This window comes from Capricornis sumatraensis, chromosome 2, assembly GCF_032405125.1.
Source record: "Capricornis sumatraensis isolate serow.1 chromosome 2, serow.2, whole genome shotgun sequence".
NCBI lineage: Eukaryota > Metazoa > Chordata > Mammalia > Artiodactyla > Bovidae > Capricornis > Capricornis sumatraensis.
Window position 1 is genome coordinate 80,980,093 of NC_091070.1, and position 19,063 is coordinate 80,999,155.

At 37.9% G+C, this 19,063-nt stretch overlaps 1 protein-coding gene across 4 annotated transcripts in view; it reads right to left on the reverse strand.

Annotated features, from left to right (window-relative positions):
* NEO1 (neogenin 1) overlaps positions 1–19,063 on the reverse strand; it is a 232,601-nt gene that overhangs the window by 166,125 nt on the left and 47,413 nt on the right. The window lies entirely within an intron of this gene.

Sequence of the window (19,063 nt, forward strand, 5' to 3'; positions counted from 1 at the left end):
CACTATGAAAAGTCTAGGGTATGTTCATATAGTGAGATTTAATGATTGTCAAAATGCATATATTCGCTAAATAAAAAACATTCAAGTTTTAAAATGTGTACAGGATGATCCCACTTATATTAAAACATATGTACACATGACTATATATGTCCATGTGCATATATTTAAATATAAATATAGAAGGAGAGGTCTGGAAAAATAAACACTAAACAGTCAACAGAGTTTTCTCTTGGGGAGAGTAGTGGGATTGAGCTGCTGATGGAGAGCGTATGGGGAGAAGGGTTTTCAGTTCATGGATTTCTGTATTATTTACTTTTAAAAATATGAACAATTGCTTACGCATCCTTGTCATCCTTTTAATAACAAATTTTCTGTTGTTGGTGGTGATTAATCCTTTGTTGAGGACAGGGGATTATTTTCCAAAAGATCCACCACCACTGTCTCTAACCACTCTTCCTTTGTCACAGCAGGAGTGTTATCAGACACCCACTTCTCAGCTGACTTTGTAAAAAAACCGTCCTATACTTCTCACCAGGGTTCTGAGTCCCTATCCACTTGTTCGTTTAATTTTAGTTTACTATACCAGAGTCACCATACAAATTATTCTGAAATAGGTTTAATGATCCTATCTGATCTCTTCTATGCTCCCAAGTCTCTGCAAATTTCTCACTTCTTAATGGAATAGCTCTCACTTCCTGATAGACTATTCCTCACTTTTTGATAGAATATTTCACACTTCTTGATGGAATTCCATCTTATGAAAGGAAAATATCCACAAGAGACTCATTTCAGCTGAAATGCCCCTACCCACAAATATCAACAAATCATAACACTCACTGCACACTTTAATTATGTGACCAATAATTATTCTTAAATTGTATTGTACCCAGAGTAAAAAAAAAAAAAACAAAAAAAACCACATAGGATATGGATACTGGCAGAAATAAAAAGATATCTAGCTGTCTTATTGCCTAAAGAGGTTCAAAGTTATTGATAATAGCAGGAATATGGAACAGAAGGATAAGCAAAGATTTTTATACACCTACAAATATAAGTACTCTGTACAGTGTTACCCTAGGAAAATTATCTCTTCGCTCTAAGCTAAGAGACTAATGTCGATGGACTTCATATTTCTTTTACTCTTTAACATTACTTTTGATCATCCTATTCCATCTAGTCAGTCCTTAATCCCATATTTTACCCTTCCTGATGAAGGAGCTCTCAGAGTTCACTATCACCATAGAGTTCAGGTTCTCTTCTTTCTGGTTCTCAATTTATAATTAAAACATTTAAAAGTCAGTTCAAGTAATTCAACATTCTAAGGGCTCAACCAAATACATTAATGTTATCTATTAAGAACAGGCAACACTCAAGCATTAACAAATGTTTTCTATCCCGTTTTGCTATACAGCAATCAATGTCCCCTCTTGGCCCCGTACAGCTAACTCCTCCAAAAACTGAATCTGTTAAGCATGCAGAACTCCTTTCCTGGGAATTTCAAATTATATAAGTGGCTAGTTGTTAATATTACATGGATGATTTTAACTGATAAACACATTGTTTTGAAAAACTTTTACGGTACAGATATATCATTTAAAAAACGAATGTCCACTTATTACCAAAGCTGGATCAGAAATTATTTTTCAAGATCATAATATCCTAATACAGAGATTCAATTTGATTGTTCTAATTTACAGCATCTACCTTTCCAATCACGCTTCAAAATGAAAAATATGTGACTTTATTCAATAAAAATTTATTATAGTAAGAGCACTTTCCTTTTCTGCAGTCTTAAACCTTCTTCCCTTCTCCCTCCCCCAGCAAAAACAGCGAAGTGGGAAAATAACTTTGGTAAAACGCAGTCAGGTAGACATGGTTGCAAATCCTAGCTCTGAGGGGCTAATTTCTTTCTGTATTCAAAACTTTCTCCCTTATAAAATAATTGCTTCTCCCCTCAGTTCAGTTGCTCAGTTGTGTCCAACTCTTTGCAACCCCATGGACTGCAGCACACCAGGCTTCCCTGTCCATCATCAACTCCTGCAGCCTGCTCAAACTCATGTCCATTGAGTCGGTGATGCCATCCAACCATCCATCTCCTTTGTCGTCCCCTTCTCCTCCTGCCTTCAATCCTTCCCAGCATCAGGGTCTTTTCCAATGAGTCAGTTCTTCGTGCCTGGTAGCCAAAGTATTGCAGCTTCAGCATCAGTCCTTCCAATGATTATTCAGGACTGATTCCCCGACAAAACAATTTTCTCCCCTATAAAATAATGGCTTCCTTTTAAGTAGATTTCTGTGAAGAGTGTAAAAGCATCCACCTCACTGCTTGGCAGGTAAATGAAGTGAAGTGAAAGTTGCTCAGTTATGTCCGACTCTTTGCAGCCCCATGGACTATACAGTCTATGGAATTCCCCAGACCACAATACTGGAGTGGGTAGTCTTTCCCTTCTCCAGGGAATCTTCCCAACTCAGGGATTGAACCCAGGTCTCCCACATTGCAGGTAGATTCTTTACTGGATTCTTTACCAGCTGAGCCACAAGGGAAGCCCCAAACTACTGGAGTGGGTAGCCTATCCCTTCTCCAGCAGATCTTCCTTACTCAGGAATCAAACCGGGGTCTCCTGTGTTGCAGGCGGATTTTTTACCAACTGAGCTATCAGAGATGCTCTGCTTGGCACGTAACAGGTCCTCAATTAATAGTAACTATTCATAGTCCAAAAGCCTACACTATTTTCCCCCAAACTGCTAACATCTAGCAACTCTGTGTTCACCAGTCACATTTTAGAAATTGTTATGCATAAAATATGGACTTTTTTATTTTTAATCACATTTTTACAATTATGTATAAAATAACATGAAGAGATCTTAAAACTCAAGTTTGGTCATCTTTCTTCTCTGCCTAATCTTTCAACAGCTCCCTATTACAGCTAATATAAAATCCAAATTCATTACCAAGGCATTCAAAAAGTCTACAGGATCTGCTTCCTGCCTCTCTGCAACCTAATCTTATATCACACTCTAACTCAGTAAACTCTGGCCACATAATTTAGTTTCCTGAACAAGCTATTTTCTCTCCCATACTAAAGTCTTTGCACTTGCTCTCCCCTCTGCCTGAACAAGCACTCATATCACAGGTCTAGCTTCTCATTCTTCATGTTTCAACCCAACTGTCACTTCTACAGAGGCCTTCCCTGACAACTCTCTCTGAAAAAGTCTTTTATCCTGCCCTGTATGTGCTCTTCTCAGCAATTAACTTTGTTTTTAAGGCCTATCTTCCCAACTAGAAGGCTAGACTACAGAAGAGTATTAAAATGACCTCTGGTTTGTCAGTGCTTCTTGCCCTTTGTACCTTGGTTTGTTTTGTGTTTTGTTTGTGTCCTTTTCAAAACTCTACAGGTTTGAAGGGTGGGTGGGCCAAGATGAAATTAAATATTAGTGATCCTTAGTGACTTTGCATAACATCAGATTTCCACTGTTTAAGATCAGCCTCATTCTTAAAAATTTTATATTCAGATGATTTCAAATCTGTCCTTTGTAAAATGTTTTATTATCACTTTTCAAAGTGTCATAAATAAAGAACATTAATATTTCATAACTTTCTATGTGATCAGCAAGAAGACTAGGTACAATCTGATAACCTGCAAACAATATCACCAATGCTTAGAACAACTACCTGAAAATCCTCTAATTCTTAGGAAAGGTATATTAATAATAGTTAACATGCCAACAATATTAGCAATACTTGTATTTCAGCTCAAAATTAAGGGAAAATCTGAATTTTTCATTCTGCTAGATGAGAAAGATATAAAAATTTTTATACTAAATAGAACTTTATTAACTATATAAATCTTCATGTTTAGTTATCTAAACATCTTATAAGCAAGCAACTTTTTGTTATTTGTGGCCAGAAGACTGTCCTAGAGTAACACATCTCACCCAAAACCTGATCCAAGGTCTTCTGAATTTCTTAAACAAGAATTTTTTAGTTCCATTTTTGTATATTATACAAGAAAATATAAGCTCAATGGTAATGCAAATATTAACACTGAGGTGTAACCCAAAGATCTGAATGGTGACAGTTTTATCAATACACTGTAATTCTATACTACTTTGTTAAATGTTTTACACTTTTCTACCATGACTAATATTTAAAAATTTACTAGTACTCTGACTGTAAAATGTTTTATCACAGTAAATTGTCAAAATTTTTAAAAAGGATGTGTCCTTTGTAAAATTTCATTAACTACTTCCCGTGCCATCATCTACAGTTACTCTGACCTAATACAAAAATGGATAGTAATCTAAAACACATTCTAAATAACTCTGAACTGGATACAACTATCATGAATATTCAAGATCACCTCTACTCCATATGTTAACATTTTATCTCGCTGCTACAACTACATAGGCTTTTGTAATAGAGGGGAATTTTTGGATTTTACAAAGAGAAATACATCAACCCAGTGTTACTATAGCTGTCAATCTTTTGTGGGTTTTTAAAAAATCACAACAATAAGTCTTTTATTAACTCACTGCAATTTGCAGAGTTGGATTTCCCCACTCATTTCAATGAATTATAGTAACTAGAGGATTAAATACTTGAAAGCAAAAGTGTCCTGGAAAACCTAGTTTATCTTATTGAAGTCACCACACAGGAGGTAAAGGAGACTAAGGGCAACAAACAGCGTGATACAAAAGTGAAGTCAAGGGATCCAAGACCTAGTCCTATTTCTAAAAAATACAATGACACTTCTATGAAAAAATGGTAATTATGGGACCAAGTCTAAAGGTACAATAATAATAGTTAACATTTACTGAATACTTACTATGTACCAGCCATTACTCTAGTGCTTTGTTTGCATTCTTTCAATTCTCCAAAACCAGTATTAGTAATTATTATTCTCATTTACAAAGAGAAAACTGAGCCACAAAGAGAATGAATAATGTCCAAAGTCATGAAGCTCCCTATTCTGTTTGTTAATTAGTTGCTCAGTTATGTTCGACTCTTTTGCGATCCCAGGGACTGTAGCCCACCAGGCTCCTCTGTCCATAAGGGCTTCTCAGGCAAGAATACTGGGGTGGGTTGCCATTTCCTTCTCCAGGGTATCTTCCCAACCCAGGGATTGAACCCATCTCCTGCACTGGCAAGCAGATTTTTTTATCACTGAGCCGCCTGGAAACAAGCGACTAACACTTTTAGAAGCTACCTATGGAGAAAGCAAAATTTGAATCAAGTTAGTCTGGCTTTCCTGTGACCAAGATCATAACCACTAAACCAATATCCAGTTGGATATTGGCACTGCCCAGTAGAGCAGTCACTTAGTGACATGCGGCTATTGGGAATGTGAAATGTGACATTCTAAATACATAAAATACACACCAAAATTAGAAGACTTAGTGTGCACACACACACACAAAGAACGCAAAATATCTCAATAACTTTGTACTGATTACATGTTTAAATATTTTGGATATATTTAAATAAAATATCTTAAAATTAATTTCACTTGTTTCTTTTTGGTTTTCTAATGTGGTATGGTACATGGAAATTGGCACATTAAAAATTTTAATTATGTACATGGCTTACACTGCATTTCTACTGGTCAGTACTGCAATGGACTATGCTACTCTTCACTAATATTCATTTTTAGCAAACAAGCAAGTTCTTGCTTAAAAAAAAAGCTGCACTGTTTCTGCAAAGAGTAAAAGATTATGAATTGTGACAGTAGATGTGAGGAATCAAAGCAAAGCTCTTTCTGGTTGTCAAATACAAACAACCAGTCTACCATATTCAAATAGTAAAAATTACGGAATTTAAACTATCAACATCTTCTCTTTAACACTTACTCAGAAACTCCTATTTAAAAACAAAACTTTTTAGAAACTTAATTTAAAATTGTAGTAATAATTAATTCATTATTGATTATTGCTCAAACTACTAGGCGAAGGTTTCCGGAAAAAAGGATAGTCACACAATTTCAGAGTGTCATCCACAAATTACTCATTAACTATAAAGAACGAAAAGTACTTTCATAACGAACATAATGATCACCACCTTAACTGAGGGATCAAATTTAGTATTAAGAGTGGTATGAAAAATGACTAAAGAGACAAAAATGCAATGAGTGAACTTTTATTACTGAGTCCTGGTTTACAAATAGCATTTTGGGACATATTCAGGTGAATTAAAATTTTTACTATATTAGATAATAGTCATCTTAATTTTCTTAGATGGGATTAATGGTACTGTTATATATAAAAATGTCCTTACAAAAAAAAAAGTCCTTACTCCTAGATGCTTTTGCAATGTTAAAACATTGAGAGTGAAGCACTCCACGGGACTGTTGATTGTCCAGGCAATTGCAGTATATCAGACACTGTACAACAGGCAACATATATATCCTTAGGCATAATGTCTCAGGAAAATTCAAACAGACAGAATTAACTATATAACCGAGACGAATTATAATTTATAGAAAAATAACCTTTTTTTCTAAATGATATAGCAGACACTTTGGTTCTTTAGTTTTTCCACTGATCCTTTAAGCTATCCAACATCATTCTAATAAACTTTCTTTTTTGCTCAAGTTAGTTAAAATCTGTAATGCTTGGAATAAAGCACCTTAATTGATACTCTGGGTAGGAAAGACTTTAAGGTTATAGGAGTCATTGCTAATTGCTCATACAGTCTCTTAAGCATAAGGAAAGAACAACGTCGATGGTGTGCGTAGGCTGGAGATGTGACGACGGTGTCTGCAGGTAGTGGTGAACACCCGAAGCAGCTTCAGTCAGGAAGAGAGCACAGAGAGAGGGGAAACTGGATTACTCAGTGCGCTGAGAGCCCAGGTAAGGCTGGTAACTGTATCTAAAGAGGTTCGAACAAAGAACATGACTTTGCGGAGAATAAAGGGAAGAGAAAGTTTAGACATTTAAAACTGATTTTTTCCTAGGCACGTGAGTAGAAAGTGACAACGAAATAGAGAGTTGAAGGTATCAGCAACTGGTTGTCAATGGAATCTAAGAAAGATAGGAAAAGGAAATAAACAGGAGTGAACTCATATGGATAAAAATGGTGCCAGTTTAATGTGAGAAACCTGGTAAGACAGGAGACTATCCTGAGACTGTTACATAATTTCAATATTTCAGCACTGCTGAGTGGTGACAAGGGGTAGGATGCAGTGATGGAACCTGATATTTGAAGGGGCATAAAACAGAAGTCTTTGGAAATGAGGAAGTTAACGTACTGAAAGTACTGAAGAATGGCATTAAAAAGATAAGAAGCAAAGCAGACACACAAATTACCCAGAACTTGGAATGGAGAGGAAGATGGTCAAACAAGACCTAACGTTTTCAATGAACCAAAGAGAACAGTAAGTACACAATGGTAGTAAACAAAAGAAAACAGATAAAATCCAGTGGCCCCCATCTTTAAAGAGCAGAAATTTCTCTGACATTTAATTATTTCACATTTTTTAAAGCTTTTTTCTATTATTCTTCAGTAATCAGCTATGTTCTGGAGAGCTGAGGTTGCTCTAAGGATCACTAATAGACTACTTTTCTTGTACTGAAAACAAGCATTACAATTTGTATTCAAGTATACTGTACACCATATGTCTACAAATTGTTATCAAGTTCAGCTAAAAAAAGTCCTGCATAAAGATGCATTAATTCTTGAACACAGAAAACAAACAGCATATGAATAATTTATTGAAAGCTTTTGCTGTCAGCAGCTTTACTAACAAAAGCAATATTTATGAAATCCCACAGGACAATCTAACAACTTAAATATATACAAAAGAGGATAACCTAAGACTACAAATCCTTAATAATGAGTCTTACAATATCAAAACTATTTTCTGCAAAGAACTTCATACATGTAAATCTCTTATTGCAAAATAAGCAGATGTTTCAGAAAACTCATGTGATAGTCTTACAAGGTCTGTAGACCAGGTTCCAGGATCCTTCTGTTCAATTGTATTATTTACCGATGAAAGTAAACTGAATTTAGATTTGTTGACTCAAGCTTGCATTACTAAGCTGTAATGTCATCATAGACAAATTCATATTTCATTCACTGGTCTATTAATCTCTTGGTGACATACTTATGATTGAAATAATCAAGGGGAGGAAAAAGACTTCTAAAATCTAAAAGAGATGCCAACAGTATCAGAAAGATAAGAATGAGCCCCAAAATACACACAGTGACGCCACATATATGAATGTATATAATAACCAAGTAGTTAGTTGTAAATACATTTGTGGAAGTAAAATATGACTTTCTATACTACTATAATTACATGCCGTTTTCACACAGATGTAGAATTAGACTGAAATGGTCCTTTTATCATTTTAAAAGATGCTTAACCTTATTCATAATAAGAAGGATGCAAATTAAAACTACACTCAGATACAACTTCTCACCTATCATAATGGCAAAAACCCAAATGTTTTCAACATACTCTACAGGCAATGAAACAGGCTGATGGGAATGCAAAATGGCATGCCCACTAGAGAAGGGAGTTTGCAACATCTAGCACCCTTTGATTTAGCAATCCCGTCTCTGAATCTACTCCTTCCACAGACTGTCCAAAATACGAAAACAGGTACAAGCAAGACTCATCACCGCAGCACTACTTGCAGTAACAGCACGGAAACAATCCTGATACCAACAACGGACACACTGAACAAACCATGGTACGCTGACACAATGAGATACTACGCAGTGGCAAATAGGAAAAAGGACAGAATAACTTTATATTCTACCATGGAGTGATCTCTAGAATAAATTAAGTGAAAAAGCAAGGTGGAAGAAAGTAGACATATTTATCTAAGAAAGGTGAGATACTAATACATATCCACATAGTTTTTAATGCACCTAGGAAGGAAAAAATATGATTACAGGAGACTGGAATTGAAGTTGGATGTCTCTGAATAGATCTTGTTCATAGATTTGACATTGAAGTGAAGTGAAGTGAAGTCGTTCAGTCGTGTCCGACTCTTTGTGACCCCATGGACTACATGTAGCCTACTAGGCTCCTCTGTCCATGGGATTTTCTAGGCAATAGTACTGGAGTGGGTTGCCATTTCCTTCTCCAGGGGATTTTCCCGACCCAGGGATCAAACCCAGGTCTCCTGCATTGTAGACAGACGCTTAACCGTCTGAGCCACCAGGGAAGTCGATTAGACATTAAGACATGTAAATATTTTACACAGTTAAAAAACAAAAAAATAAAATTTCAAAGCCTCTAAAAATTAAAATCAGATGTGAAACAAACCTAAATATCCAGTTATCCTTTTAACCACACAAAAATAAACTAGTCAAGAATTTAGGGCACAATTTAAACTGTTTTAGTAACCATTTTATTGCAGTTACTATCGATACTAAGACTGGGAACGGGGCTGGGGGTTGGGTGGTGTGTGTGTTTGTGTGTGTGTGTTGGAATAAAGCAAATAAGTAAATTCATTGAGTTACAGAAAACAAGATTCTCAGTATGGAAGCAATACAGATATAAAATCAGTAAAATTAAGTAAAAGCCATGTATTCCTCTGTTTTATTGTGTGCAACATGAATTTGTATTTTATTTATTTAAAAATATGTTATTTTCTAGTAACACTTCATATTAAAAGGATTGGTGACAATGCTCAGCTCAGCAGCAATAAATACTTTCCACACCCAGATGTGGCCTCTAAATTCCATTTTTTCACACAAAACATTAAAAAAAAAAAACTGGTTAATTCCAGGTTTGCAACTGGAACATGAGATGAATCTGCAACATCGTGTCACACCAGAAAACGCAAGGTCACCTCCAAAGACTCAAGACTGGCTAAACATGGGACACTTAAGCATCAGTCACTATAATTACATAAAACGTTGAAACACTCAGATATGCTGGGTACCAATGGCTCAGATAGTAAAGAATCTGCCTGCAACCCAGGAGACCTGGGTTCAATCCCTGGGTCAGGAAGATCCCTTGGAGAAGGAAATGGATACCCACTCCAGTATTCTTGCCTGGAGAATCCCATGGACTGAGAAGCCTGGTGGGGAACAGTCCATGGGGTCAAAAAGAGTTGGACATGACTGAATGACTAATAATACCAACAAACAAAAACACTAATTGGTCAACTTTGGAGAACATTACAGAATCAAATCATTATTTTTAAAAGTGGCATGTAATTCAGTGTTTTTCCTAATCAAATTGTTCCTGATGGCAATAAAATTGATCAAATAAGTTTCTGTTTATGGAAGCAGTCCACCTAATAATTAAAGAATGACATGATATCACAATTTTGCAACCCCTAATAAATTAACCACTCTGGGAAATAAACATCATTGACCCAGGAGTCAGCAAACTTTTTTCGGAAAAGGGTGAGATAGTATGTTAGGATTTGCAGGCTGCATACAGTTTCGGTCACATATTCTTTCTTTCTTTTTCATTTTTTTAACACTTTAAAAATATAAAACCCAACTTTAGCTTATACACTATGTACAAAAACAGGCCACAAACCAGATGTGACCCATGGCCACAGTATGTTGAACTCTGGTGGCTAATGGCAACAGGGAAACACACATGATATGCCTCTTGAAGAAAGCATACACCACCACCACCTATGTGGTAGTCTCACCAAAACAAAAGCAAAACCCTGAATCAAGCTCTAGATCTAATGACAAATTAGGAAAAAATAAATTAAAAGGACAGAGTAATATGGTAATAGACCCCATGGGGTTGCAATCAACATCATCCCCATTGAGAGAAAATTCTTGGTGACAAATGACCCAGTTACTTCAACAAAAAAGTTACAAGGAATAAAGGGAGTTATAGGGGGATAATTTTAGCTTAAAGGAAACTTAAAATGCATACGAACCAATTGTGTAGATCTTGATTCAGATTCAAACAGAAAAGCTTCGAACAAATTTTGTACACAAATGTACACAGCCAAAAAGTAGAAACACGAAAACAACACAATATCCATCAAACAATAAATGGATAAATACAATGTGATATATCAGTACAATTGATTACTATTCAATGATAAAAGTAAATGAAGTACTCATAGAAGCTACAACATGGATAAACCCTGAAAACATTATGCTAAGTAAAAGTAATGTGCAAAAAGCTATGTACTGTACGATGTCATTTATATGAAATGTCCACAACAGAGAAATCCAGAAACAGAGTGTTATCCTGGTGGGGAGTTGGGGGAAAACAGGAAATGCAAAGTGAGTGCTAACAGGGTACAGCGTTTCTTTTTGTGGGGATGCCTGTGTGTGTGTGTGTGCTTAGTTGTGTCCGACTCCTCTGTACTCTGCCAGGCCCTCAGAGGTCGGGGCACAAGCTCAGGTTTGGTGGGGTGGAAACAGGAGCTGAGGTGTCAAGGCCAGGTTGTCTGGGCTGCACTGCCCTCCCTCTAGGCCCCCCATCCACTCGGAATCATGCATCTTTATTAAAAGACCTGGGAGCAGCCGTCAAGAGAATCCGAGTCCAAGGTAAGAGAAACCCAAGTAAGACGGTAGGTGCTGCAAGAGGGCATCAGAGGGCAGACACACTGAAACCATAATCACAAAACACTAGCCAATCTGATCACATGGACCACAGCCTTGTCTAACTCAGTGAATCTAAGCCAGTCCGTGTGGGGCCACCCAAGATGGGCAGGTCATGGTGGAGAGGTCTGACAGAATGTGGTTCACTGGAGAAGGGAATGGCAAACCACTTCAGTATTCTTGCCTTGAGAACCCCATGAACACTATGAAAAGGCAAAATGATAGGATACTGAAAGGGGAACTCCCCGGGTCGGTCGGTGCCCAATATGCTACTGGAGATCAGTGGAGAAATAACTCCAGAAAGAATGAAGGGATGGAGTCAAAGCAAAAACAACACCCAGTTGTGGATGTGACTGGTGATAGAAGCAAGGTCCGATGCTGTAAAGAGCAATACTGCACAGGAACCTGGAATGTCAGGTCCATGAATCAAGGTAAATGGGAAGTGGTCAAACAGGAGATGGCAAGAGTGAATGTCAACATTCTAGGAATCAGTGAACTAAAATGGGCTGGAGTGGGTGAATTTAACTCAGATGACCATTATATCTACTACTGTGGGCAGGAATCCCTCAGAAGAAATGGAGTAGCCATCATGGTCAACAAAAGAGTCCAAAATGCAGCACTTGGATGTAATCTCAAAAACGACAGAATGATCTCTGTTCGTTTCCAAGGCAAACCATTCAATATCACGGTAATCCAAGCCTATGCCCCAACCAGTAACACTGAAGAAGCTGAAGTTGAATGGTTTTATGAAGACCTACAAGATCTTTTAGAACTAACACCCCAAAAAGATGTCATTTTCATTATAGGGGACTGGAATGCAAAAGTAGGAAGTCAAGAAACACCTGGAATAACAGGCAAATTTGCCCTTGGAATGCAGAATGAAGCAGGGCAAAGGCTAGTAGGAGTTTTGCCAAGAGAAGGCACTGGTCATAGCAAATACCCTCTTCCAACAACACAAGAGAAGACTCTACACGTCAACATCACCAGATGGTCAACACCGAAATCAGACTAACTATATTCTTTGCAGCCAAAGATGGAGAAGCTCTATACAGTCAGCAAAAACAAGACCAGGAGCTGACTATGGCTCAGATCATGAACTTCTTATTGGCAAATTCAGACTTAAATTGAAGAAAGTGGGGAAAACCACTAGACCATTCAGGTATGACCTAAATCAAATCCCTTATGATTATACAATGGAGGTGAGAAGTAGATTTAAGGGACTAGATCTGATAGGCAGAGTGCCTGATGAACTATAGACGGAGGTTCATGACACTGTACAAGAGACAGGGATCAAGACCATCCCCATGGAAAAGAAATTCAAAAAAGCAAAATGGCTGTCTGGGGAGGCCTTACAAATAGCTGTGAAAAGAAGAGAAGCAAAAAGCAAAGGAGAAAAAGAAAGATATAAGCATCTGAATGCAGAGTTCCAATGAATAGCAAGGAGAGATAAGAAAGCCTTTCTCAGCGATCAATGCAAAGAAACAGAGGAAAACAATAGAATGGGAAAGACTAGAGATCTCTTCAAGAAAATTAGAGATACCAAGGGAACATTTCATGCAAAGATGGGCTCGATAAAGGACAGAAATGGTATGGACCTAACAGAAGCAGAAGATATTAAGAGGTGGCAAGAATACACAGAAGAACTGTACAAAAAAGAGCTTCATGACCCAGATAATCATGATGGTGTGATCACTCACCTAGAGTCAGACATCCTGGAATGTGAAGTCAAGTGGGCCTTAGAAAGCATCACTATGAACAAAGCTAGTGGAGGTGATGGAATTCCAGTTGAGCTATTTCAAATCCTGGAAGATGATGCTGTGAAAGTGCTGCACTCAATATGCCAGCAAATTTGGAAAACTCAGCAGTGGCCACAGGACTGGAAAAGGTCAGTTTTCATTCCAATCCCAAAGAAAGGCAATGCCAAAGAATGCTCAAACTACCGCACAATTGCACACATCTCACACGCTAGTAAAGTAATGCTCAAAATTCTAGAAGCCAGGCTTCAGCAATATGTGAACCGTGAATTTCCAGATTTCAAGCTGGTTTTAGAAAAGGCAGAGGAACCAAAGATCAAATTGCCAACATCCGATGGATCATGGAAAAAGCAAGAGAGTTCCAAAAAAGCATCTATTTCTGCTTTCTTGACTATGCCAAAGCCTTTGACTGTGTGGATCACAATAAACTGTGGAAAATTCTGAAAGAGATGGGAATACCAGACCACCTGACCTGCCTCTTGAGAAACCTATATGCAGGTCAGGAAGCAACAGTTAGAACTGGACATGGAACAACAGACTGGTTCCAAATAGGAAAAGGAGTATGTCAAGGCTGTATATTGTCACTATGCTTATTTAACTTATATGCAGAGTACATCATGAGAAACGCTGGGCTGGAATAAGCACAAGCTGGAATCAAGATTGCCGGGAGAAATATCAATCACCTCAGATATGGAGATGACACCACCCTTATGGCAGAAAGTGAACAGGAGCTAAAAAGCCCCTTGATGAAAGTGAAAGAGGAGAGTGAAAAAGTTGGCTTAAAACTCAACATTCAGAAAACGAAGATCATGGCATCTGGTCCCATCACTTCATGGGAAATAGATGGGGAAACAGTGGAAACAGTGGCAGACTTTAGTTTTGGGGGCTCCAAAATCACTGCAAATGGTGACTGCAGCCATGAAATTAAAAGACGCTTACTCCTTGGAAGGACAGTTACGACCAACCTAGATAGCACACTGAAAAGCAGATATATTACTCAGCCAACAAAGGTCCGTCTAGTCAAGGCTATGGTTTTTCCAGTAGTCATGTATGGATGTGAGAGTTGGACTGTGAAGAAAGCTGAGCGCTGAAGAATTGATGCTTTTGAAATGTTGTGTTGGAGAAGACTCTTGAGAGTCTCTTGGACTGCAAGGAGATCCAACCAGTCCATCCTAAAGGAGATATGTCCTGGGTGTTCATTGGAAGAACATGCTGAAGCTGAAACTCCAATACTCTGGCCACCTCATGCAAAGAGTTGACTCACTGGAAAAGACCCTGATGCTGGGAGGGATTTGGGGCACGAAGAGAAGGGGACAACAGAGGATGAGATGGCTGGATGGCATCACCGACTTGATAGACATGAGTTTGAGTGAACTCTGGGAGTTGGTGATGGACAGGGAGGCCTGGCGTGCTGCGATTCATGGGGTCGCCAAGAGTCAGACACGACTGAGTGACTGAACTGAACTGAGGCTCCTTTGTCCATGGCATTTTGAGGCAAGAATACTGGAATGGGTTGCTATTTCCTACTTCATTTTGCAGGGATAAAATGCTCTAAAATTGACTGTTATAACTACACATTTCTGTGAATATCTGAAAAAGTCACTGAACTTTATATTTTAAACAGGTAATTGATATGCAAATTATATCTCAACAATTCATTATTTTAAAAATGTATTATGAAAGCAATCAGGGCTCAGTGGAGAAATGGCTAATTCTAGGAACAGGGGAGAAAAGTCTGGAACATCTTGTAGTGATGAAAAGTACAAAAGGAAAAAAAAGTTAAACAAAATATAAAAGCAAAACAAAGCCAAGATGGCACTATATCAAAGGGACAAATGAACAAATGAAAGGTCTTCCAAAGCTAGAACACTTTGAGCAGCAAAATGAAGTGGTAGTATTTGTTGTTGTTCAGTTGCCCAGTCATGTCTGATTCCTTGCCACCCAAAGGACTGCAGCACGCCAGGCTTCCCTGTCCTTCTTCATCCTCTGGAGCTTGCTCAAACTGATGTCCATTGAGTCGGTGAAGCCATCTAACCATCTTGCCCTCTGTTGTCCCTTTCTCCTCCTGCCTTCAATTTTTCCCAACATCAGGGTATTTTCCAATGAGCTTGCTCTTTGCGTGAGGTGGCCAAAGTATTGGAGGTTCATCTTCAGCATCAGTCCTTCCAATGAATATTCAGGGCTGATTTCCTTTAGGATTGACTGGTTTGATCTCCTTGCAGTCCAAGGGACTCTCAAGAGTCTTCTCCAAAACCACAATACAAAAGTATCAATTCTTCAATGGTAAGCCTTCTTTATGGTCCAACTCTAATATCCATACATAACTACTAGAAAAAGCTTTGACTATATGGACCTTTGCTGGCAAAGTGATGTCTCTGCTTTTTAATACGGAGTCTAGGTTGGTCACAGCTTTTCTTCCAAGGAGCAAACTTCTCTTAATTTCATGGCTACAGTCACCATCTGCAGTGGTTTTGGAGCCCCCCAAAATAAAGTCTGTCACTGTTTCCATGTTTCCCCATCTATTTGCCATGAAGTGATGGGATCAGATGCCAAGATCTTTGTTTTTTGAATGCTAAGTTTTAAGCCAGGTTTTTCACTCTCCTCTTTCACCTTCATCAAGAAGCTCTTTAGTTCCTCTTAACTTTCTGCTATAAGGGTGGTATCATCTGAGTATCTGAGGTTACTGATATTTCTCCCAGGAATCTTGATTCCAGCTTGGGCTTCATCCTGTCTGGTATTTCACATGATGTACTCTGCATATGTCTGAGTGAACTCCAGGAGTTGGTGATGGACAGGGAGGCCTGGCATGCTGCGATTCACGGGGTCGCAGAGTCGGACATGACTGAGCGACTGAACTGAACTGACTCTGCATATAAGTTAAATAAGCAAGGTGACAATATACAGCCTTGATGAACTCCTTTCCTGATCTGGAACCAGTTCATCGTTCCATGACCAGTTCTAACTGTTGCTTCTTGACCTGCATTTAGGTTTCTCAGGAGGCAGGTGAGGTGGTCTGGTATTCCCATTTTTTTTAAAGAATTTTCTACAGTTTGTTGTGATCCACACAGTCAAAGGCTTTAATGTAGTCAATGAAGCAGAAGTACGTGTTTTTCTGGAATATTCTAGCTTTCTCCATAATCCAACAGATGTTGGCAATGTGATCTCTAGTTCCTCTGCCTTTTCTAAATTCAGCTTAAACATCTGGAAGTTCTCGATTCATGTACTGATGAAGCCTAGCTTGGAGAACTTTAAGCATTACTTTGCTAGCGTGTGAGATGAGTGCAATTGTGCAGTAGTTTGAACTTTCTCTGGCATTGTGCTTCTTTGGGATTGGAATGAAAACTGACCTTTTCCAGTCCTTTGGCCACTTAAGAGTTTTCCAAATTTGCTGGCATATTGAGTACAGCACTTTCACAGCATCATCTTTTAGGATTTGAAATAGCTCAGCTGGAATTCTATCCCCTCTACTACCTTTGTTCATAGTAATGCTTCCTAAGGCCCACTTGACTTCGCACTCCAAGATGTCTTGCTCTAGGTGAGTGATCACACCATCGTGGTTATCTGTGTCATTAAGACCTTTTTTGTATAGCTTCTCTGTGTATTTTTGCCACCTCTTCTTAACATCTTCTGCTTCTGTTAGGTTCATACCATTTCCGTCCTTTATTGTGCCCATCTTTGCATGATATGCTCCCATGGTATCTCTAATTTTCTTGATGAGATCTCTAGTCTTTCCCATTCTATTGTTTTCCTCTATTTCTTTGCATAGTTCACTTAGGAAGGCTTTCTTATTTCTCCTTGCTATTCTTTAGAACTCTGCATTCAGATGTGTATATCTTTCCTTTTCTCCTTTGCCTTTCGCTTCTTTTTCTCAGCTATTTGTAAGGCCTCCCCAGACAACCATTTTGCCTTATTGCCTTTCTTTTATGTGAAACAATTTTGATCATCACCTCCTATACAATGTTACGAACCTCTGTCCATAGTTCTGCAGGTACTCTATCAGATCCAATTCATTGAATCTATTTGTCATTTCCACTGTATAATTGTAAAGGATTTGTTTTAGGTCATTCCTGAATGGTCTACTGGTTTTCCCTACTTTCTTCAATTGATGTCTGAATTTTGCAATAAGGAGTTCATGATCTGAGCCACAATCAACTCCCAGTTTTGTTTTTGCTGACTGTATAGAGCTTCTCCATCATCAGCTGCAAAGAATATAATCAATCTAATTTTGGTATTGACCATCTGGTGATGTCCACGTGTAGAGTCATCTCTTGCGTTGTTGGAAGAAGATCTTTGCTATGACCAGTGTGTTCTCTTGCCTAAGCTCTGTTAGGCTTTGCTCTGCTTCATTTTTTACTCCAAGGCCAACCCAAAGTATAAAACAAATATCCATGAATCATACTGATATAAATAAATGGTTGAATACACGTAACAGTAGAGAAGAAAAATCTTCCATGTACAAGAATTTCAAACAATTTAAACAGATAGTCTACCCTGAAGGAGGAGGAGCATAATCTCCCATCTTTAACAATAGGCTATGCAAAGACCTCCTTCCCAAAAGAGTATGGTATTGCAGCGGAGGATGAGGAGATGGTGCTAACTTTACAGTGGAGAAATTTAACATTAACTATCTTAGGCAGGTGATCAAGGTAAACATCAATAGTGATAAGCTATATTATGAAAAGTGAAAGTGAAAGTCCCTCAGTCGTGTCTGACTCTTTGGCACCCCATAGACTGTATGTAGCCTGTCAGGCTTCCTCTGTCCATAGAATTCTCCAGGCAAGAATATTGGAATGGGTAGCCATTCCCTTCTCCAAGGGATCTTCCCAACCCAGGAATGGAACCCAGGTCTCCTGCATTGCAGGCAGATTCTTTACTGTCTGAGGCACCAGGGAAGCCCAAGTCGTATTATATACCCTGGAAATGATATGATTGCAACAGTTAGCAGTTTACATCTAAGGTCTTCCTATTAAAAAACCATAAACCCAGTAAACTCATGAGAAAAACACCAGAAAAACCCTAACAGGGACACTACAAAATATCTGTTCAGTACATCGCAAAAGTGCCAATGTGATTAAAAAAAAAGTCTGAGAAATCCTCACAGTCAAGAGGGACTAAGGAAACAAGACAACTAAATGTAGTATAGTATGCTTGCTAAGATTCTGGAACAGAAAAAAAAAGACATTAGGTAAAAACTAAAGAAATCTGAATGAAGTACGGACTTTAACAATAATGTATCAATATAGGCTCACTAATTATAATAAATGTATCATTCTAATATAAGATGTTCATAATTGGAGAAACTGTGTGGAGTATGACAACTCGGTACTATCTCTGCAATAGTCCTGTAAATCTAAAACTAATTTTAAAAATAAAGTTTATTAAAAAGTAATAATTATGACACACAAAACAACTGGAAATATAATTAAGTGGGTATTATATAACATAGCTATTATTTTCACCTTTCTTGTTTCATGTGTGAAAATTTTTATGACTAACATAAAATACAAACACAAGATAATGGAATAAGAACAGGTACACAAGCTACATAATGCAACCATTCAAGATCAAGGGACTAATGAACATTTCCAATGAAACTGTCATCAAATAAATGCTATACTGAATGCAAAATTTTTTAGAAAGATTAGCAGAAGTGCCATTAAAAATACTGACAAATGACATAATTCAGCAAAGAGGATTCTAAATTACTTGTTAGATAAAATAAGAACAAAACACATTGTTAACAAGTATCTAGAACTCCAACAGGTAAGCTTTA